The following is a 27,991-nucleotide window of genomic DNA, read 5'->3' as shown; positions in this document are numbered from 1 at the left end:
CTTTTCCCCATTCCCTTTGCTTTCCCATCTCCCTCTCTGTCAAACCTCCATCCCTTCTTCACTCACCTGCATCAGTAGCAGCTGCATTTCGTTCTCAGCGATCCTCCTGCCAACACACTGCCTGGCCCCGAATCCAAACACCAGGGAGCGGAACCCTCCACCTCTCCAGGCCCCTCTCCAGGCCCCTCTCCAGGCCCCTCCCCAGGCCCCTCTCCAGGTCCTCCGCTCCAGGCCCCTCCCCAGGCCCCTCCCCAGGCCCCTCTCCAGGCCCCTCTCCAGGCCCCTCCCCAGGCCCCTCTCCAGGCCCCTCTCCAGGCCCCTCTCCAGACTCCTGAGCCCCCCAGTGACCAGGGTCAAAACGTTCCGGATCCTAAAACACTTCTCCCCAGAGGATACAGACACGCCTGGACACATGTCTGAGAGAGAGAGGGGGAGGGAGAAAGGGGAATGAGAGGAAGAGAAAGACAGGGGGAGAGAGAAAGGGGAATGAGAGGAAGAGAAAGACAGGGGGAGGGAGAGAGAGAGCGAGAGAACGAGAGAGAGGAAGAGAGAGAGGGAGATAAAGAGAAAAGAGAAAGAAGGCAGGTGGAAAGAGCGTGAGAGTGAGAGAGGGAGAGGTAAGAATGAGAGAGGGGAGAAAGAGAGAGAGAGATGGAGGAGAAATGAGAGAGGATTCATTTCACTGATATATGCATCATGTTCAAGTGAGGATTAGTGAGTTAGTGTGTGTGTGTGTGTGTGTGTGTGTGTGTGTGTGTGTGTGTGTGTGTGTGTGTGTGTGTGTGTGTGTGTGTGTGTGTGTGTGTGTGTGTGTGTGTGTGTGTGTGTGTGTGTGTGTGTGTGTGTGGGGGGGGGGGGGGGGGGGGCAGAGACTGATCTCACCCCAGCAGGTATGTGGTAGTTCTGGATGATGATGTCTCTGACTGGATATCTCTGGACAGTGATTCGCACTGGATATAACCTTTACCACACAGCACACACAGACAGGTACAGATTACAAATAACTATCAAACTGAAAGATATTGATCTCTAAAATGAATGCAGACGTTCTCTGTACCTGAGGGTCTCCTTGACGAGTCCCTTCAGTAGTGGCGCCCCCTGCAGGGCCTTGTGGGCGTCACCGCCGGCTCTTGCCCACGCTGCCCGCACCTGACCTCTGACCTGTTCCTGCACTGCTGGGTTACGACCCAACTCATACAGGGCAAACTGCAGGGGCACCGCCGTCTGAGGATTCACACATACTCATTTCACATTCCAAGATATAAGTGGGGTAAGACACATTCTGTACACACATCGAACACACACACTGTGCAGACTCTGAGCTTTAGACGCACACACATACCACACATGCACTCACCGTGTCCACTCCCCCAGCCATGAGTTCAGTGATGTTGGCTCTAATGAGCTCCAGAGACAACTGTCCTTTATCCAGCAGCTGACCCAGGATCCCTGTGAACTCTCCCTCTGTACCCCCACTACCACCTCCTGCAGCCTGGGTGGAGCGCAGACGCTGGACTCCTCTCTGGATCCTTTTCTCGGCTGGGGGTAGGAAAGGGGAACAGGACAGTGAAACGGGGAAGGTGAGGGGGGACAGCAGTGAGGAGAGAGAATGAGGGAGATGAGTCAGCTCAAGGTGGGAGAGGGGTTGAGAGAAGAGAAGGAGAGGGGTTGAGAGAAGAGAAGGAGAGGGGTTGAGAGAAGAGAAGGAGAGGGGTTGAACGAAGAGAAGGAGAGGGGTTGAGAGAAAAGAAGGAGAGGGGTTGAGAGAAGAGAAGGAGAGGGGTTGAGAGAAGAGAAGGAGAGGGGTTGAGAGAAGAGAAGGAGAGGGGTTGAACGAAGAGAAGGAGAGGGGTTGAGAGAACAGAAGGAGAGGGGTTGAGAGAAGAGAAGGAGAGGGGAGGAGAGAAGAAGAGGGGTTGAGAGAAGAGAAGGAGAGGGGTTGAGAGAAGAGAAGGAGAGGGGTTGAGACAACAGAAGGAGAGGGGTTGAGAGAACAGAAGGAGAGGGGTTGAGAGGAGAGAAGGAGAGGGGAGGAGAGAAGAAGAGGGGTTGAGAGAACAGAAGGAGAGGGGTTGAGAGAAGAGAAGGAGAGGGGAGGAGAGAAGGAGAGGGGTTGAACGAAGAGAAGGAGAGGGGTTGAGAGCAGAGAAAGAGAGGGATTGAGAGAAGAGAAGGAGAAGGGTTGAGAGAAGAGAAGGAGAGGGGTTGAGAGAAGACAAGGACAGGGGTTGAGAGAAGAGAAGGAGAAGGGTTGAGAGCAGAAAAGGAGAAGAGTTGAGAGCAGAGAAGGAGAGGGGTTGAGAGAAGACAAGGAGAGCGGTTGAGAGAAGAGAAGGAGAGGGGTTGAGAGCAGAGAAGGAGAAGAGTTGAGAGCAGAGAAGGAGAAGGGTTGAGAGAAGAGAAGGAGAAGGGTTGAGAGCAGAAAAGGAGAGGGGTTGAGAGAAGAGAAGGAGAGCGCAGGAGGAAAATGAATGGTAGTGAATGAGGGGAGAAGTGTTGTCATTACTATCATTAGTTTATCATTGTTTTATTCCTTTTGGGGATGATTGTCTTCTATGTGTCTGTCTCACCGTGGCTGAAGATGTGGTCCCATGCAGTGGTGTGTTGTGTCCAGAGGGGGGCGCCCAGGCGCCACAGCAGACGGGGGGGGTGGGGGGGGGGGGGGGGGCAGGTAGAGGAGGGTGGTGGCCAACATTCTCTCAACTGCAAAAATAAACTTCTGAGACTCCTGGGAGGGAGAGGTGGAGAAGAGACAGATACGCTCTCCATACAGGACATGACAACTGGCCGGAGAAAGAGAGCGAGAGAAAAATTGAGAAACAGAGGATTTTGAGATGAAGTAGAATGGAGAAAGGTAGAGAAGAAAGAAAGTGAAGATAGATATTAAGTACAGGCAGACAGACAGACAGACAGACAGACAGACAGACAGACAGACAGACAGACAGACAGACAGACAGACAGACAGACAGACAGACAGACAGACAGACAGACAGACAGACAGACAGACAGACAGACAGACAGACCATCCATCATGTGACATCCATCCACCAGACATGTTAGTTCTACATTAGAGCCACGTCAGTCACAGGGATAGAGTTTGCGTCTATCTATTCCCTCTCTGATGTAGCTAAGCAGCTGGCCCTGTCTGACTGTCATGGAATTATGGGATGCTGTCTAAGAGCATCATAATGTTTTTTTGGGTCAAACCGCAATAGCGCCGTAAACTCTCCCTAAGGCTGTATGTGGAGTGAGCCAATCTAAAATAACTATCCCCCAACAAATACATGCACACACACACACACACACACACACACACACACACACACACACACACACACACACACACACACACACACACACACACACACACACACACACACACACACACACACACACTAATGTGTCACATTCCAAACAGGCACATCAAAGCTGCTCTCAAAGAGCCTGGTGAGAAAATTCAGAGACCCTCCAGATAATCTCGAACAGTCTATATTTAAACATTTACTTCTACTATTCTCTCATTTCATAGGATGTGCCCTAACGGAATGCGGGTAAGAGAATGTTGATGAGAGAGCATTGATGTCTTAAGTATTTTGAAGTAAAGTATATTTTGAAGTGAGTGTGAGAGAGAGAGAAAGACTGAGACAGAGGGAGAAGAGAGAGAGCGAGAGAGCGAGAGAGCGAGAGAGCGAGAGAGAGAGAGGCGAGAGAGAGGCAGAGAGCTTTGACCCCAATAACTACTGGGGGATATGTGTCCCAGTAGTGGGTAAATCCTCTGCATCATCATTAACAGCAGACTCGTACATTTCCTCAGTGAAAACAATGTACTGAGCAAATGTCAAATTGGCTTTTTACCAAATTACTGTACGACAGACCACATATTCACCCTGTACACCCTAATTGACAAACAAACCAAAACAAAGACAAAGTCTTCTCATGCTTTGTTGATTTCAAAAAAGCTTTTGACTCAATTTGGCACAAGGGTCTGCTGTACAAATTGATGGAAAGTAGTGTTGGGGGAAAAACATGCGACATTATAAAATCCATGTACACAAACAACAAGGGTGCAGTTAAAATAGGCAAAAACACATCCATTTCTTTCCACAGGGCTGTAGGGTGAGACAGCGATGCAGCTTAAGCCCCACCCTCTTAATCATATATAAATGAATTAGCGAGGGCACTAGAACAGTCTACAGCACCCAGCCTCACCCTACTAGAATCTGAAGTGAAATGTCTACTGTTTGCTGATGATCTGGTGCTTCTGTCCCCAACCAGAATGATCACATCATCATCTGTACATCTATCACTCCAGTATTAATGCTAAATTGACATTATTTTCACCTCTAGGGCCTATTTATTGCCTACCTCCCTACTCTTCTACATTTGCACACACTGTACATAGATGTTTCTATTTTTCTTTTCTTTTGTGTTGTTGACTGTACGTTTGTGTTGTTTTTGTCGAACTGCTTTGCTTTATCTTGGCCAGGTCGCAGTTGTAAACAAGAACTTGTTCACAACTGGCCTACCTGGTTAAATAAAGGTGAAATAAATAAAATAAATTAAAAATACATTTTAAAAAACCAAGGAGGGCCTACAGCAACACCTAGAACTTCTGCACAGATCCTGTCAGACCTGGGTCCTGTCAGACCTGGGCCCTGTCAGACCTGGGTCCTGTCAGACCTGGGCCCTGTCAGACCTGGGTCCTGTCAGACCTGGGCCCTGTCAGACCTGGGTCCTGTCAGACCTGGGCCCTGTCAGACCTGGGTCCTGTCAGACCTGGGCCCTGTCAGACCTGGGCCCTGTCAGACCTGGGTCCTGTCAGACCTGGGCCCTGTCAGACCTGGGTCCTGTCAGACCTGGGCCCCGTCAGACCTGGGTCCCGTCAGACCTGGGCACTGTCAGACCTGGGTCCCGTCAGACCTGGGCACTGTCAGACCTGGGCCCTGTCAGACCTGGGCCCTGTCAGACCTGGGTCCTGTCAGACCTGGGTCCCGTCAGACCTGGGCCCCGTCAGACCTGGGCCCCGTCAGACCTGGGCCCCGTCAGACCTGGGTCCCGTCAGACCTGGGCCCTGTCAGACCTGGGTCCTGTCAGACCTGGGCCCTGTCAGACCTGGGTCCTGTCAGACCTGGGCCCCGTCAGACCTGGGTCCCGTCAGACCTGGGCACTGTCAGACCTGGGTCCCGTCAGACCTGGGCACTGTCAGACCTGGGCCCTGTCAGACCTGGGCCCTGTCAGACCTGGGTCCTGTCAGACCTGGGTCCCGTCAGACCTGGGCCCCGTCAGACCTGGGCCCCGTCAGACCTGGGCCCCGTCAGACCTGGGCCCCGTCAGACCTGGGTCCCGTCAGACCTGGGTCCCGTCAGACCTGGGCCCCGTCAGACCTGGGCCCCGTCAGACCTGGGCCCCGTCAGACCTGGGTCCTAACGGTAAATCTCAGTAAGACAAAAATGATGGTGTTCCAAAAAAGGACCAGTTGCCAGGACCACGAATGCAAATTCCATCTAGACACCGTTGCCCTAGAGCACACAAAAAACTATACATACCTTGGCCTAAACATCAGCGCCACAGGTAACTTCCACAAAGCTGTGAACGATCTGAGAGACAAGGCAAGAAGGGCCTTCTATGTCATCAAAAGGAACATAAAATGTAACATACTAATTAGGATCTGGCAAAAAATACTTAAATCAGTTATTGAACCCATTGCCCTTTATGGTTGTGAGGTCTGGGGTCCGCTCACCAACCAAGAATTCACAAAATGGGACAAACACCAAATTGAGACTCTGCATGCAGAAGTCGGCAAAAATATCCTCTGTGTACAACGTAAAACACCAAATAGAGCAGAATTATGCCGATATCTGCTAATTATCAAAATCCAGAAAAGAGCTGTTAAATTCTACAACCACCTAAAAGGAAGCGATTCCCAAACCTTCCATAACAAAGCCATCACCTACAGAGAGATGAACCTGGAGAAGATTCCCCTAAACAAGCTGGTCCTGGGGCTCTGTTCACAGACACATAAAGACCCCACAGAGACCCAGGACAGGAACACAATTAGACCCCACCAAATCATAAGAAAACAAAAAGATAATCACTTGACACATTGGAAAGAATTAACAAAAAAACTGAGCAAACTAGAATGCTATTTGGTCCTAAACAGAGAGTACACAGTGACAGAATACCTGACCACAGTGACTGACTATGTACAGACTCAGTGAGTATAGCCTTGCTATTGAGAAAGGACGCTGAAGGGAGACCGAGCTCTCCTGAGTGGTGCAGCGGTCTAAGGCACTGCATCTCCGTGCTAGGGGCGTCACTACAGACCCTGGTTAGATTCCAGGCTGGATCACATCCGGCTGTGATTGGGAGTCCCATAGAGCGGCGCACAATTGGCCCAGCGTCGTTTGGGTTTGACCGGTGCAGGCCGTCATTGTAAATAAGAATTTGTTCTTAACTGACTTGCCTCGTTAAATAAAGGTTAAAAAAGGGCAACCAGTGAAGAACAAACACCCTTGTAAATACAATTTTTATTTATTTATTTTCCCTTTTGTACTTTAACTATTTGCAAATCGTTACAACACTGTATATAGACATAATATGACATTTATTCCTTTAGAACTTTTGTGAGTGTAATGTTTACTGTACATTTTTTTTATTGTTTATTTCACATTTGTTTATTTAATATGTTTAAACATATGTTTCCCATGCCAATAAAGCCCCTTGAAATGAATTGTACTGAATTGACAGAGAGAGAGAGAGAGAGACTGAGAGAGAGACTGAGAGAGAGAGAGACTGAGAGAGAGAGAGAAAAACAGAGTGAGACAGAGACTGAGAGAGACTGAGAGAGAGACTGAGAGAGAGACTGAGAGGGAGACTGAGAGAGAGAGAGAGAGAGAGAGAGAGATTCATCCACACCAATACATCCACACCAATACATCCACACCAACACACATCCACACCAACACACATCCACACCAACACATCCACACCAATACACATGCACACCAACACATTCACACCAATACATCCACACCAACACACATCCACACCAACACATCCACTCCAATACATCCACACCAATACATCCACACCAATACACATCCACACCAACACATCCACACCAATACACATCCACATCCACACCAACACATCCACACCAATACATCCACACCAATACATCCACACCAATACACATCCACACCAACACATCCACACCAATACACATCCACACCAACACATCCACACCAATACACATCCACACCAACACATCCACACCAACACACATCCACACCAATACATCCACACCAATACACATCCACACCAACACATCCACACCAATACATCCACACCAACACACATCCACACCAACACATCCACACCAATACATCCACACCAACACATCCAAACCAACAAACATCCACACCAATACACATACACACCAACACATCCACACCAATACATCCACACCAATACATCCACACCAACACATCCACACCAATACACATCCACACCAACACACATCCACACCAACACATCCACACATCCACACCAACACATCCACACCAATACATCCACACCAATACACATCCACACAAATACACATCCACACCAACACATCCACACCAATACATCCACACCAACACACATCCACACCAACACATCCACACCAACACATCCACACCAATACACATCCACACCAATACATCCACACCAATACACATCCACACCCACACCACACATCCACACCAATACATCCACACTAACACATCCACACCAACACATCCACACCAACACATCCACACCAACACATCCACACCAACACATCCACACCAACACACATCCACACCAACACATCCACACCAATACATCCACACCAATACATCCACACCAACACACATCCACACCAACACATCCACACCAATACATCCACACCAATACATCCACACCAACACACATCCACACCAACACACATCCACACCAACACATCCACACCAACACATCCACACCAACACATCCACACCAACACATCCACACCAATACACATGCACACAAACACATTCACACCAATACATCCACACCAACACACATCCACACCAACACATCCACACCAATACATCCACACCAACACATCCACACCAATACACATCCACACCAACACATCCACACCAATACACATCCACACCAACACATCCACACCAACACATCCACACCAATACATCCACACCAATACACATCCACACCAATACACATCCACACCAACACATCCACACCAATACACATCCACACCAACACATCCACACCAAAACACATCCACACCAATACATCCACACCAATACACATCCACACCAACACATCCACACCAATACATCCACACCAACACACATCCACACCAACACATCCTCACCAACACATCCACACCAACACATCCCCACCAACACATCCACACCAATACATCCACACCAACACATCCACACCAATACATCCACACCAACACATCCACACCAACACATCCACACCAACACATCCACACCAATACATCCACACCAACACATCCACACCAATACATCCACACCAACACATCCACACCAATACATCCACACCAACACATCCACATCAACACATCCTCACCAACACATCCACATCAACACATCCTCACCAACACATCCACACCAACACATCCACACCAACACATCCACACCAATACACATACACACCAACACATCCACACCAATACATCCACACCAATACATCCACACCAACACATCCACACCAATACACATCCACACCAACACACATCCACACCAACACATCCACACATCCACACCAACACATCCACACCAATACATCCACACCAATACACATCCACACAAATACACATCCACACCAACACATCCACACCAATACATCCACACCAACACACATCCACACCAACACATCCACACAACACATCCACACCAATACACATCCACACCAATACATCCACACCAATACACATCCACACCCACACCAACACATCCACACCAATACATCCACACTAACACATCCACACCAACACATCCACACCAACACATCCACACCAACACATCCACACCAACACTTCCACACCAACACATCCACACCAACACATCCACACCAACACATCCACACCAATACACATCCACACCAACACATCCACACCAATACATCCACACCAATACATCCACACCAACACACATCCACACCAACACATCCACACCAATACATCCACACCAATACATCCACACCAACACACATCCACACCAACACACATCCACACCAACACATCCACACCAACACATCCACACCAACACATCCACACCAACACATCCACACCAATACACATGCACACAAACATATTCACACCAATACATCCACACCAACACACATCCACACCAACACATCCACACCAATACATCCACACCAACACATCCACACCAATACACATCCACACCAACACATCCACACCAATACACATCCACACCAACACATCCACACCAACACATCCACACCAATACATCCACACCAATACACATCCACACCAATACACATCCACACCAACACATCCACACCAATACACATCCACACCAACACATCCACACCAAAACACATCCACACCAATACATCCACACCAATACACATCCACACCAACACATCCACACCAATACATCCACACCAACACACATCCACACCAACACATCCTCACCAACACATCCACACCAACACATCCCCACCAACACATCCACACCAATACATCCACACCAACACATCCACACCAATACATCCACACCAACACATCCACACCAACACATCCACACCAACACATCCACACCAATACATCCACACCAACACATCCACACCAATACATCCACACCAACACATCCACACCAATACATCCACACCAACACATCCACATCAACACATCCTCACCAACACATCCACATCAACACATCCTCACCAACACATCCACACCAACACATCCACACCAACACATCCACACCAACACATCCACACCAATACATCCACACCAATACACATCCACACCAACACATCCACACCAATACATCCACACCAACACACATCCACACCAACACATCCACACCAATACATCCACACCAACACATCCACACCAACACACATCCACACCAATACACATCCACACCAACACACATCCACACCAACACATCCACACATCCACACCAATACATCCACACCAACACACATCCACACCAACACATCCACACCAATACATCCACACCAATACATCCACACCAACACACATCCACACCAACACATCCACACCAACACATCCACACCAACACATCCACACCAACACATCCACACCAATACACATGCACACAAACACATTCACACCAATACATCCACACCAACACACATCCACACCAACACATCCACACCAATACATCCACACCAACACATCCACACCAATACACATCCACACCAACACATCCACACCAATACACATCCACACCAACACATCCACACCAACACATCCACACCAATACATCCACACCAATACACATCCACACCAATACACATCCACACCAACACATCCACACCAATACACATCCACACCAACACATCCACACCAACACATCCACACAATACATCCACACCAATACACATCCACACCAACACATCCACACCAATACACATCCACACCAACACATCCACACCAACACATCCACACCAATACATCCACACCAACACATCCACACCAATACACATCCACACCAACACATCCACACCAATACACATCCACACCAACACATCCACACCAACACATCCACACCAATACATCCACACCAATACACATCCACACCAATACACATCCACACCAACACATCCACACCAATACACATCCACACCAACACATCCACACCAATACACATCCACACCAACACATCCACACCAAACACATCCACACCAATACATCCACACCAATACACATCCACACCAACACATCCACACCAATACATCCACACCAACACACATCCACACCAACACATCCACACCAACACATCCACACCAATACACATCCACACCAATACATCCACACCAATACACATCCACACCAACACATCCACACCAATACATCCACACCAACACATCCACACCAACACATCCACACCAACACATCCACACCAATACATCCACACCAACACATCCACACCAATACATCCACACCAACACATCCACACCAATACATCCACACCAACACATCCACATCAACACATCCTCACCAACACATCCACATCAACACATCCACACCAACACATCCACACCAACACATCCACACCAACACATCCACACCAACACATCCACACCAATACATCCACACCAATACACATCCACACCAACACATCCACACCAATACATCCACACCAACACACATCTACACCAACACATCCACACCAATACATCCACACCAACACATCCACACCAACACACATCCACACCAATACACATCCACACCAACACATCCACACCAATACACATCCACACCAACACATCCACACCAACACATCCACACCAATACATCCACACCAATACACATCCACACCAATACACATCCACACCAACACATCCACACCAATACACATCCACACCAACACATCCACACCAAAACACATCCACACCAATACATCCACACCAATACACATCCACACCAACACATCCACACCAATACATCCACACCAACACACATCCACACCAACACATCCTCACCAACACATCCACACCAACACATCCCCACCAACACATCCACACCAATACATCCACACCAACACATCCACACCAATACATCCACACCAACACATCCACACCAACACATCCACACCAACACATCCACACCAATACATCCACACCAACACATCCACACCAATACATCCACACCAACACATCCACACCAATACATCCACACCAACACATCCACATCAACACATCCTCACCAACACATCCACATCAACACATCCTCACCAACACATCCACACCAACACATCCACACCAACACATCCACACCAACACATCCAAACCAACAAACATCCACACCAATACACATACACACCAACACATCCACACCAATACATCCACACCAATACATCCACACCAACACATCCACACCAATACACATCCACACCAACACACATCCACACCAACACATCCACACATCCACACCAACACATCCACACCAATACATCCACACCAATACACATCCACACAAATACACATCCACACCAACACATCCACACCAATACATCCACACCAACACACATCCACACCAACACATCCACACCAACACATCCACACCAATACACATCCACACCAATACATCCACACCAATACACATCCACACCCACACCAACACATCCACACCAATACATCCACACTAACACATCCACACCAACACATCCACACCAACACATCCACACCAACACATCCACACCAACACTTCCACACCAACACATCCACACCAACACATCCACACCAACACATCCACACCAACACACATCCACACCAACACATCCACACCAATACATCCACACCAATACATCCACACCAACACACATCCACACCACCACATCCACACCAATACATCCACACCAATACATCCACACCAACACACATCCACACCAACACACATCCACACCAACACATCTACACCAACACATCCACACCAACACATCCACACCAATACACATCGCACACAAACACATTCACACCAATACATCCACACCAACACACATCCACACCAACACATCCACACCAATACATCCACACCAACACATCCACACCAATACACATCCACACCAACACATCCACACCAATACACATCCACACCAACACATCCACAACAACACATCCACACCAATACATCCACACCAATACACATCCACACCAATACACATCCACACCAACACATCCACACCAATACACATCCACACCAACACATCCACACCAAAACACATCCACACCAATACATCCACACCAATACACATCCACACCAACACATCCACACCAATACATCCACACCAACACACATCCACACCAACACATCCTCACCAAAACATCCACACCAACACATCCCCACCAACACATCCACACCAATACATCCACACCAACACATCCACACCAATACATCCACACCAACACATCCACACCAATACACATCCACACCAATACATCCACACCAACACATCCACACCATACATACATCCACACCAACACACATCCACACCAACACATCCACACCAATACAGCCACACCAATACACATCCACACCAATACATCCACACCAATACACATCCACACCCACACCAACACGTCCACACCAATACATCCACACTAACACATCCACACCAACACATCCACACCAACACCAACACATACACACCAACACATCCACACCAACACATCCACACCAACACATCCACATCAACACATCCTCACCAACACAACACCAATACACATCCACACCAACACATCCACACCAACACATCCACACCAATACATCCACACCATACACATCCACACCAATACACATCCACACCAACACATCCACACCAATACACATCCACACCAACACATCCACACCAATACACATCCACACCAACACATCCACACCAAAACACATCCACACCAATACATCCACACCAATACACATCCACACCAACACATCCACACCAATACATCCACACCAACACACATCCACACCAACACATCCTCACCAACACATCCACACCAACACATCCCCACCAACACATCCACACCAATACATCCACACCAACACATCCACACCAATACATCCACACCAACACATCCACACCAACACATCCACACCAACACATCCACACCAATACATCCACACCAACACATCCACACCAATACATCCACACCAACACATCCACACCAATACATCCACACCAACACATCCACATCAACACATCCTCACCAACACATCCACATCAACACATCCTCACCAACACATCCACACCAACACATCCACACCAACACATCCACACCAACACATCCACACCAATACATCCACACCAATACACATCCACACCAACACATCCACACCAATACATCCACACCAACACACATCCACACCAACACATCCACACCAATACATCCACACCAACACATCCACACCAACACACATCCACACCAATACACATCCACACCAACACACATCCACACCAACACATCCACACATCCACACCAATACATCCACACCAACACACATCCACACCAACACATCCACACCAATACATCCACACCAATACATCCACACCAACACACATCCACACCAACACACATCCACACCAACACATCCACACCAACACATCCACACCAACACATCCACACCAACACATCCACACCTACACATGCACACAAACACATTCACACCAATACATCCACACCAACACACATCCACACCAACACATCCACACCAATACATCCACACCAACACATCCACACCAATACACATCCACACCAACACATCCACACCAATACACATCCACACCAACACATCCACACCAACACATCCACACCAATACATCCACACCAATACACATCCACACCAATACACATCCACACCAACACATCCACACCAATACACATCCACACCAACACATCCACACCAAAACACATCCACACCAATACATCCACACCAATACACATCCACACCAACACATCCACACCAATACATCCACACCAACACACATCCACACCAACACATCCTCACCAACACATCCACACCAACACATCCCCACCAACACATCCACACCAATACATCCACACCAACACATCCACACCAATACATCCACACCAACACATCCACACCAACACATCCACACCAACACATCCACACCAATACATCCACACCAACACATCCACACCAATACATCCACACCAACACATCCACACCAATACATCCACACCAACACATCCACATCAACACATCCTCACCAACACATCCACATCAACACATCCTCACCAACACATCCACACCAACACATCCACACCAACACATCCAAACCAACAAACATCCACACCAATACACATACACACCAACACATCCACACCAATACATCCACACCAATACATCCACACCAACACATCCACACCAATACACATCCACACCAACACACATCCACACCAACACATCCACACATCCACACCAACACATCCACACCAATACATCCACACCAATACACATCCACACAAATACACATCCACACCAACACATCCACACCAATACATCCACACCAACACACATCCACACCAACACATCCACACCAACACATCCACACCAATACACATCCACACCAATACATCCACACCAATACACATCCACACCCACACCAACACATCCACACCAATACATCCACACTAACACATCCACACCAACACATCCACACCAACACATCCACAGCAACACATCCACACCAACACTTCCACACCAACACATCCACACCAACACATCCACACCAACACATCCACACCAACACACATCCACACCAACACATCCACACCAATACATCCACACCAATACATCCACACCAACACACATCCACACCAACACATCCACACCAATACATCCACACCAATACATCCACACCAACACACATCCACACCAACACACATCCACACCAACACATCCACACCAACACATCCACACCAACACATCCACACCAATCACACATGCACACAAACACATCACACCAATACATCCACACCAACACACATCCACACCAACACATCCACACCAATACATCCACACCAACACATCCACACCAATACACATCCACACCAACACATCCACACCATACACATCCACACCAACACATCCACACCAACACATCCACACCAATACATCCACACCAATACACATCCACACCAATACACATCCACACCAACACATCCACACCAATACACATCCACACCAACACATCCACACCAAACACATCCACACCAATACATCCACACCAATACACATCCACACCAACACATCCACACCAATACATCCACACCAACACACATCCACACCAACACATCCTCACCAACACATCCACACCAACACATCCCCACCAACACATCCACACCAATACATCCACACCAACACATCCACACCAACACATACACCAACACATCCACACCAACACATCCACACCAACACATCCACACCAATACATCCACACCAACACATCCACATCAACACATCCTCACCAACACATCCACATCAACACATCCTCACCAACACATCCACACCAACACATCCACACCAACACATCCACACCAACACATCCACACCAATACATCCACACCAACACATCCACACCAACACACATCCACACCAATACACATCCACACCAACACACATCCACACCAACACATCCACACATCCACACCAATACATCCACACCAATACATCCACACCAACACACATCCACACCAACACATCCACACCAATACATCCACACCAATACACATCAACACCACGACACATCCACACCAACACATCCACACCAATACATCCACACCAACACACATCCACACCAACACATCCACACCAATACAGCCACACCAATACACATCCACACCAATACATCCACACCAATACACATCCACACCCACACCAACACGTCCACACCAATACATCCACACTAACACATCCACACCAACACATCCACACCAACACATCCACACCAACACCAACACATCCACACCAACACATCCACACCAACACATCCACACCAACACATCCACATCAACACATCCTCACCAACACATCCACACCAACACATCCACACCAACACATCCACACCTACACATCCACACCAACACATCCCCACCAACACATCCACACCAATACATCCACACCAACACATCCACACCAATACATCCACACCAACACATCCACACCAACACATCCACACCAATACATCCACACCAACACATCCACACCAATACATCCACACCAATACATCCACACCAATACACATCCACACCAACACATCCACACCAATACATCCACACCAACACACATCCACACCAACACATCCACACCAATACATCCACACCAACACATCCACACCAACACACATCCACACCAATACACATCCACACCAACACACATCCACACCAACACATCCACACATCCACACCAATACATCCACACCAACACACATCCACACCAACACATCCACACCAATACATCCACACCAATACATCCACACCAACACACATCCACACCAACACACATCCACACCAACACATCCACACCAACACATCCACACCAACACATCCACACCAACACATCCACACCAATACACATGCACACAAACAAATTCACACCAATACATCCACACCAACACACATCCACACCAACACATCCACACCAATACATCCACACCAACACATCCACACCAATACACATCCACACCAACACATCCACACCAATACACATCCACACCAACACATCCACACCAACACATCCACACCAATACATCCACACCAATACACATCCACACCAATACACATCCACACCAACACATCCACACCAATACACATCCACACCAACACATGCACACCAAAACACATCCACACCAATACATCCACACCAATACACATCCACACCAACACATCCACACCAATACATCCACACCAACACACATCCACACCAACACATCCTCACCAACACATCCACACCAACACATCCCCACCAACACATCCACACCAATACATCCACACCAACACATCCACACCAATACATCCACACCAACACATCCACACCAACACATCCACACCAACACATCCACACCAATACATCCACACCAACACATCCACACCAATACATCCACACCAACACATCCACACCAATACATCCACACCACACACATCCACATCAACACATCCTCACCAACACATCCACATCAACACATCCATCACCAACAAACATCCACACCAATACACATACACACCAACACATCCACACCAATACATCCACACCAATACATCCACACCAACACATCCACACCAATACACATCCACACCAACACACATCCACACCAACACATCCACACATCCACACCAACACATCCACACCAATACATCCACACCAATACACATCCACACAAATACACATCCACACCACCACATCCACACCAATACATCCACACCAACACACATCCACACCAACACATCCACACCAACACATCCACACCAATACACATCCACACCAATACATCCACACCAATACACATCCACACCCACACCAACACATCCACACCAATACATCCACACTAACACATCCACACCAACACATCCACACCAACACATCCACACCAAACACTTCCACACCAACACATCCACACCAACACATCCACACCAACACATCCACACCAACACACATCCACACCAACACATCCACACCAATACATCCACACCAATACATCCACACCAACACACATCCACACCAACACATCCACACCAATACATCCACACCAATACATCCACACCAACACACATCCACACCAACACACATCCACACCAACACATCCACACCAACACATCCACACCAACACATCCACACCAACACATCCACACCAATACACATGCACACAAACACATTCACACCAATACATCCACACCAACACACATCCACACCAACACATCCACACCAATACATCCACACCAACACATCCACACCAATACACATCCACACCAACACATCCACACCAATACACATCCACACCAATACATCCACACCAATACACATCCACACCAACACATCCACACCAATACACATCCACACCAACACATCCACACCAAAACACATCCACACCAATACACATCCACACCAACACATCCACACCAATACATCCACACTAACACACATCCACACCAACACATCCTCACCAAAACATCCACACCAACAAATCCCCACCAACACATCCACACCAATACATCCACACCAACACATCCACACCAATACATCCACACCAACACATCCACACCAACACATCCACACCAACACATCCACACCAATACATCCACACCAACACATCCACACCAATACATCCACACCAACACATCCACACCAATACATCCACACCAACACATCCACACTAACACATCCTCACCAACACATCCACATCAACACATCCTAACCAACACATCCACACCAACACATCCACACCAACACATCCACACCAACACATCCACACCAATACATCCACACCAATACACATCCACACCAACACATCCACACCAATACATCCACACCAACACACATCCACACCAACACATCCACACCAATACATCCACACCAACACATCCACACCAACACACATCCACACCAATACACATCCACACCAACACACATCCACACCAACACATCCACACATCCACACCAATACATCCACACCAACACACATCCACACCAACACATCCACACCAATACATCCACACCAATACATCCACACCAACACACATCCACACCAACACACATCCACACCAACACATCCACACCAACACATCCACACCAACACATCCACACCAACACATCCACACCAATACACATGCACACAAACACATTCACACCAATACATCCACACCAACACACATCCACACCAACACATCCACACCAATACATCCACACCAACACATCCACACCAATACACATCCACACCAACACATCCACACCAATACACATCCACACCAACACATCCACACCAACACATCCACACCAATACATCCACACCAATACACATCCACACCAATACACATCCACACCAACACATCCACACCAATACACATCCACACCAACACATCCACACCAAAACACATCCACACCAATACATCCACACCAATACACATCCACACCAACACATCCACACCAATACATCCACACCAACACACATCCACACCAACACATCCTCACCAACACATCCACACCAACACATCCCCACCAACACATCCACACCAATACATCCACACCAACACATCCACACCAATACATCCACACCAACACATCCACACCAACACATCCACACCAACACATCCACACCAATACATCCACACCAACACATCCACACCAATACATCCACACCAACACATCCACACCAATACATCCACACCAACACATCCACATCAACACATCCTCACCAACACATCCACATCAACACATCCTCACCAACACATCCACACCAACACATCCACACCAACACATCCACACCAACACATCCAAACCAACAAACATCCACACCAATACACATACACACCAACACATCCACACCAATACATCCACACCAATACATCCACACCAACACATCCACACCAATACACATCCACACCAACACACATCCACACCAACACATCCACACATCCACACCAACACATCCACACCAATACATCCACACCAATACACATCCACACAAATACACATCCACACCAACACATCCACACCAATACATCCACACCAACACACATCCACACCAACACATCCACACCAACACATCCACACCAATACACATCCACACCAATACATCCACACCAATACACATCCACACCCACACCAACACATCCACACCAATACATCCACACTAACACATCCACACCAACACATCCACACCAATACATCCACACCAACACATCCACACCAACACATCCACACCAACACATCCACATCCACACCAACACTTCCACACCAACACATCCACACCAACACATCCACACCAACACACATCCACACCAACACATCCACACCAATACATCCACACCAACACACATCCACACCAACACATCCACACCAATACATCCACACCAACACATCCACACCAACACACATCCACACCAATACACATCCACACCAACACACATCCACACCAACACATCCACACATCCACACCAATACATCCACACCAACACACATCCACACCAACACATCCACACCAATACATCCACACCAATACATCCACACCAACACACATCCACACCAACACACATCCACACCAACACATCCACACCAACACATCCACACCAACACATCCACACCAACACATCCACACCAATACACATGCACACAAACACATTCACACCAATACATCCACACCAACACACATCCACACCAACACATCCACACCAATACATCCACACCAACACATCCACACCAATACACATCCACACCAACACATCCACACCAATACACATCCACACCAACACATCCACACCAACACATCCACACCAATACATCCACACCAATACACATCCACACCATACACATCCACACCAACACATCCACACCAATACACATCCACACCAACACATCCACACCAAAACACATCCACACCAATACATCCACACCAATACACATCCACACCAACACATCCACACCAATACATCCACACCAACACACATCCACACCAACACATCCTCACCAACACATCCACACCAACACATCCCCACCAACACATCCACACCAATACATCCACACCAACACATCCACACCAATACATCCACACCACACACCACATCCACACCAACACATCCACACCAACACATCCACACCAATACATCCACACCAACACATCCACACCAATACATCCACACCAACACATCCACACCAATACATCCACACCAACACATCCACATCAACACATCCTCACCAACACATCCACATCAACACATCCTCACCAACACATCCACACCAACACATCCACACCACACATCCACACCAACACATCCAAACCAACAAACATCCACACCAATACACATACACACCAACACATCCACACCAATACATCCACACCAATACATCCACACCAACACATCCACACCAATACACATCCACACCAACACACATCCACACCAACACATCCACACATCCACACCAACACATCCACACCAATACATCCACACCAATACACATCCACACAAATACACATCCACACCAACACATCCACACCAATACATCCACACCAACACACATCCACACCAACACATCCACACCAACACATCCACACCAATACACATCCACACCAATACATCCACACCAATACACATCCACACCCACACCAACACATCCACACCAATACATCCACACCAACCATCCACACCATACATCCACACCAACACATCCACACCAATACATCCACACCAACACATCCACATCAACACATCCTCACCACACATCCACATCCACACATCCTAACCAACACATCCACACCAACACATCCACACCAACACATCCACACCAATACATCCACACCATACACATCCACACCAACACATCCACACCAATACATCCACACCAACACACATCCACACCAACACATCCACACCAATACATCCACACCAACACATCCACACCAACACACATCCACACCAATACACATCCACACCAACACACATCCACACCAACACATCCACACATCCACACCAATACATCCACACCAACACACATCCACACCAACACATCCACACCAATACATCCACACCAATACATCCACACCAACACACATCCACACCAACACACATCCACACCAACACATCCACACCAACACATCCACACCAACACATCCACACCAACACATCCACACCAATACACATGCACACAAACACATTCACACCAATACATCCACACCAACACACATCCACACCAACACACCACACCAATACATCCACACCAACACATCCACACCAATACACATCCACACCAACACATCCACACCAATACACATCCACACCAACACACCACACCAACACATCCACACCAATACATCCACACCAATACACATCCACACCAATACACATCCACACCAACACATCCACACCAATACACATCCACACCAACACATCCACACCAAAACACATCCACACCAATACATCCACACCAATACACATCCACACCAACACATCCACACCAATACATCCACACCAACACACATCCACACCAACACATCCTCACCAACACATCCACACCAACACATCCCCACCAACACATCCACACCAATACATCCACACCAACACATCCACACCAATACATCCACACCAACACATCCACACCAACACATCCACACCAACACATCCACACCAATACATCCACACCAACACATCCACACCAATACATCCACACCAACACATCCACACCAATACATCCACACCAACACATCCACATCAACACATCCTCACCAACACATCCACATCAACACATCCTAACCAACACATCCACACCAACACATCCACACCAACACATCCAAACCAACAACATCCACACCAATACACATACACACCAACACATCCACACCAATACATCCACACCAATACATCCACACCAACACATCCACACCAATACACATCCACACCAACACACATCCACACCAACACATCCACACATCCACACCAACACATCCACACCAATACATCCACACCAATACACATCCACACAATACACATCCACACCAACACATCCACACCAATACATCCACACCAACACACATCCACACCAACACATCCACACCAACACATCCACACCAATACACATCCACACCAATACATCCACACCAATACACATCCACACCCACACCAACACATCCACACCAATACATCCACACTAACACATCCACACCAACACATCCACACCAACACATCCACACCAACACATCCACACCAACACTTCCACACCAACACATCCACACCAACACACTCCACACCAACACATCCACACCAATACATCCACACCAATACATCCACACCAACACACATCCACACCAACACATCCACACCAATACATCCACACCAATACATCCACACCAACCACATCCACACCAACACATCCACACCAACACATCCACACCAACACATCCACACCAACACATCCACACCAATACATCCACACCAATACACATGCACACAAACACATTCACACCAATACATCCACACCAACACACATCCACACCAACACATCCACACCAATACATCCACACCAACACATCCACACCAATACACATCCACACCAACACATCCACACCATACACATCCAAAAACACATCCACACCAACACATCCACACCAATACATCCACACCAATCACATCCACACCAATACACATCCACACCAACACATCCACACCAATACACATCCACACCAACACATCCACACCAAACACATCCACACCAATACATCCACACCAATACACATCCACACCAACACATCCACACCAATACATCCACACCAACACACATCCACACCAACACATCCACACCAACACATCCACACCAACACATCCCCACCAACACATCCACACCAATACATCCACACCAACACATCCACACCAACACATATACACCAACACATCCACACCAATACATCCACACCAACACATCCACACCAATACATCCACACCAACACATCCACACCAATACATCCACACCAACACATCCACATCAACACATCCTCACCAACACATCCACATCAACACATCCTCACCAACACATCCACACCAACACATCCACACCAACACATCCACACCAACACATCCACACCAATACATCCACACCAACACATCCACACCAACACACATCCACACCAATACACATCCACACCAACACACATCCACACCAACACATCCACACATCCACACCAATACATCCACACCAATACATCCACACCAACACACATCCACACCAACACATCCACACCAATACATCCACACCAATACACATCAACACCACGACACATCCACACCAACACATCCACACCAATACATCCACACCAACACACATCCACACCAACACATCCACACCAATACAGCCACACCAATACACATCCACACCAATACATCCACACCAATACACATCCACACCCACACCAACACGTCCACACCAATACATCCACACTAACACATCCACACCAACACATCCACACCAACACATCCACACCAACACCAACACATCCACACCAACACATCCACACCAACACATCCACACCAACACATCCACATCAACACATCCTCACCAACACATCCACACCAACACATCCACACCAACACATCCACACCTACACATCCACACCAACACATCCCCACCAACACATCCACACCAATACATCCACACCAACACATCCACACCAATACATCCACACCAACACATCCACACCAACACATCCACACCAATACATCCACACCAACACATCCACACCAATACATCCACACCAACACATCCACACCAATACATCCACACCAACACATCCACATCAACACATCCTCACCAACACATCCACATCAACACATCCTCACCAACACATCCACACCAACACATCCCCACCAACACATCCACATCAACACATCCTCACCAACACATCCACACCAACACATCCACACCAATACACATCCCCACCAACACATCCCCACCAACACATCCACACCAACACATCCACACCAACACATCCACACCAACACATCCACACCAACACACATCATATTAGGATTTTATGAAAACTGAAAATGTGAAAGAAGACAACAACCTTCCAGGGCGAAGTGGAAGAGGTCAGGGCTGGGGTCAAAAGTCAGACTGTGCCCCCTCTCCTCCTCTCCTCCCTCTTTCTCCACCCGTGTCGCTAGCAGACGACAGAAGTCCCTCGATACTTCGTCTAGGAGGGGCAGGAAGCGACGTACGGCAGGAGCCATCATCACCTCCCTGTTGAGCAGGAGACGGTCGGCACGCCACTCTGCCCCGTTCCTGGTGGTAGAGGACCACCGTCAAATTACTGACTATATTCCCACCCTCCACACACTCTGCCCCGTTCCTGGTGGTAGAGGACCACCGTCAAATTACTGACTATATTCCCACCCTCCATACACTCTGCCCCGTTCCTGGTGGTAGAGAGGACCACCGTCAAATTACTGACTATATTCCCACCCTCCATACACTCTGCCCCGTTCCTGGTGGTAGAGAGGACCACCGTCAAATTACTGACTATATTCCCACCCTCCATACACTCTGCCCCGTTCCTGGTGGTAGAGGACCACCGTCAAATTACTGACTATATTCCCACCCTCCATACACTCTGCCCCGTTCCTGGTGGTAGAGGACCACCGTCAAATTACTGACTATATTCCCACCCTCCATACACTCTGCCCCGTTCCTGGTGGTAGAGAGGACCACCGTCAAATTACTGACTATATTCCCACCCTCCATACACTCTGCCCCGTTCCTGGTGGTAGAGAGGACCACCGTCAAATTACTGACTATATTCCCACCCTCCATACACTCTGCCCCGTTCCTGGTGGTAGAGGACCACCGTCAAATTACTGACTATATTCCCACCCTCCATACACTCTGCCCCGTTCCTGGTGGTAGAGGACCACCGTCAAATTACTGACTATATTCCCACCCTCCATACACTCTGCCCCGGTGGTCCCCTAATACCTTAACCGTTCAGAGTTAATACCTTAACCATTCAGAGATAATACCTTAACCGTTCTGAGTTAATACCTTAACCGTTCAGAGTTAATACCTTAACCATTCAGAGTTAATACCTTAACCGTTCAGAGTTAATACCTTAACCGTTCAGAGTTAATACCTTAACCATTCAGAGTTAATACCTTAACCATTCTGAGTTAGTACCTTAACCGTTCAGAGTTAATACCTTAACCGTTCAGAGTTAATACCTTAACCATTCAGAGTTAATACCTTAACCATTCTGAGTTAATACCTTAACCATTCAGAGTTAATACCTTAACCATTCAGAGTTAATACCTTAACCATTCTGAGTTAATACCTTAACCATTCAGAGTTAATACCTTAACCATTCTGAGTTAGTACCTTAACCATTCAGAGTTAATACCTTAACCGTTCAGAGTTAATACCTTAACCATTCTGAGTTAATACCTTAACCATTCAGAGTTAATACCTTAACCATTCAGAGTTAATACCTTAACCATTCAGAGTTAATACCTTAACCGTTCAGAGTTAATACCTTAACCATTCAGAGTTAATACCTTAACCATTCTGAGTTAGTACCTTAACCATTCAGAGTTAATACCTTAACCATTCAGAGTTAATACCTTAACCATTCAGAGTTAATACCTTAACCATTCAGAGTTAATACCTTAACCATTCAGAGTTAATACCTTAACCATTCAGAGTTAATACCTTAACCATTCAGAGTTAATACCTTAACCATTCAGAGTTAATACCTGAACTTAACTTAACCTTAAAAACTCTGAGTTAATGCCTCAACTTAACCTTCAAAACTTTAATATTTGACATTTGGAACAACTTTGAAAATGTACGTTTGAGAAACATGATGTCTGACTGTGAGAGCTGGTAGGGCCCACAGCATCACACTGCCACACACACGTTCATACAAACACACACGCACACACGCAACCACGCACATGCACACACACACAGGTACCTGTAAATGGGGCCGAGGGTGGTGAAGGTCCTCTCCATGTGTTTGTGTAATAGTTTAAATCTGTCTTCTCTCCAGAACTTCACCAGGTTGAGCCAGCCACTGCTACCCGTGTGGGGGATCTCCTCAAACCGCCTCAGCCCTCTACCTCCACCCCTCCCCGCAGGACCCCCTCTGGTAGGGGTTACCCCCTCCACACCGCGCCCTGCCACTGTCCCCGCCAGACACACACACATCTCCCTCTGTATCCTCACACACGCTGCTGGACGCACGGACACACACATCCCCTCTATCCCCTGGAACACGGACGGGCTCACAGATACACTCCACATGGTCTGAGGTAGGGATGACCCCGTCAGACTCTCATAGCTTCACCACTACTCTCCACTCTCTACAGCGCAAATTTGCTTTTTTCTTCTCAATTATTGCTCCATCCCTCCATCCCTCCCTCCTCTCCTCCTTCGCCTGTTTGTCCTCCATCCCTCCCTCCTCTCCTCCTTCGCCTGTTTGTCCTCCATCCCTCCCTCCTCTCCTCC

The 27,991-nt window shown here is 47.7% G+C and overlaps 1 pseudogene across 1 annotated transcript; it reads right to left on the bottom strand.

Moving 5' to 3' along the window:
• Window positions 1–94: 94 nt before the first annotated feature.
• Window positions 95–27,906, bottom strand: LOC106605739 (cytochrome P450 11B, mitochondrial-like; annotated as a pseudogene). Its single transcript, XR_014392261.1, has 8 exons — window positions 27,459–27,906; window positions 25,565–25,777; window positions 2,571–2,789; window positions 1,339–1,539; window positions 1,058–1,241; window positions 883–961; window positions 378–416; window positions 95–331 (listed from the first exon to the last, which is right to left on the bottom strand). The product of XR_014392261.1 is annotated as a cytochrome P450 11B, mitochondrial-like (transcript).
• Between the last annotated feature and the right edge of the window lie 85 nt (window positions 27,907–27,991).

The sequence above is a fragment of the Salmo salar genome, chromosome 05 (genome assembly GCF_965601325.2).
Source record: "Salmo salar chromosome 05, fSalSal1, whole genome shotgun sequence".
Classification (NCBI taxonomy): Eukaryota; Metazoa; Chordata; class Actinopteri; order Salmoniformes; family Salmonidae; genus Salmo; species Salmo salar.
Note: the sequence above shows the minus strand (reverse complement) of the source record. Positions and strands in the feature narration are given on the sequence as shown.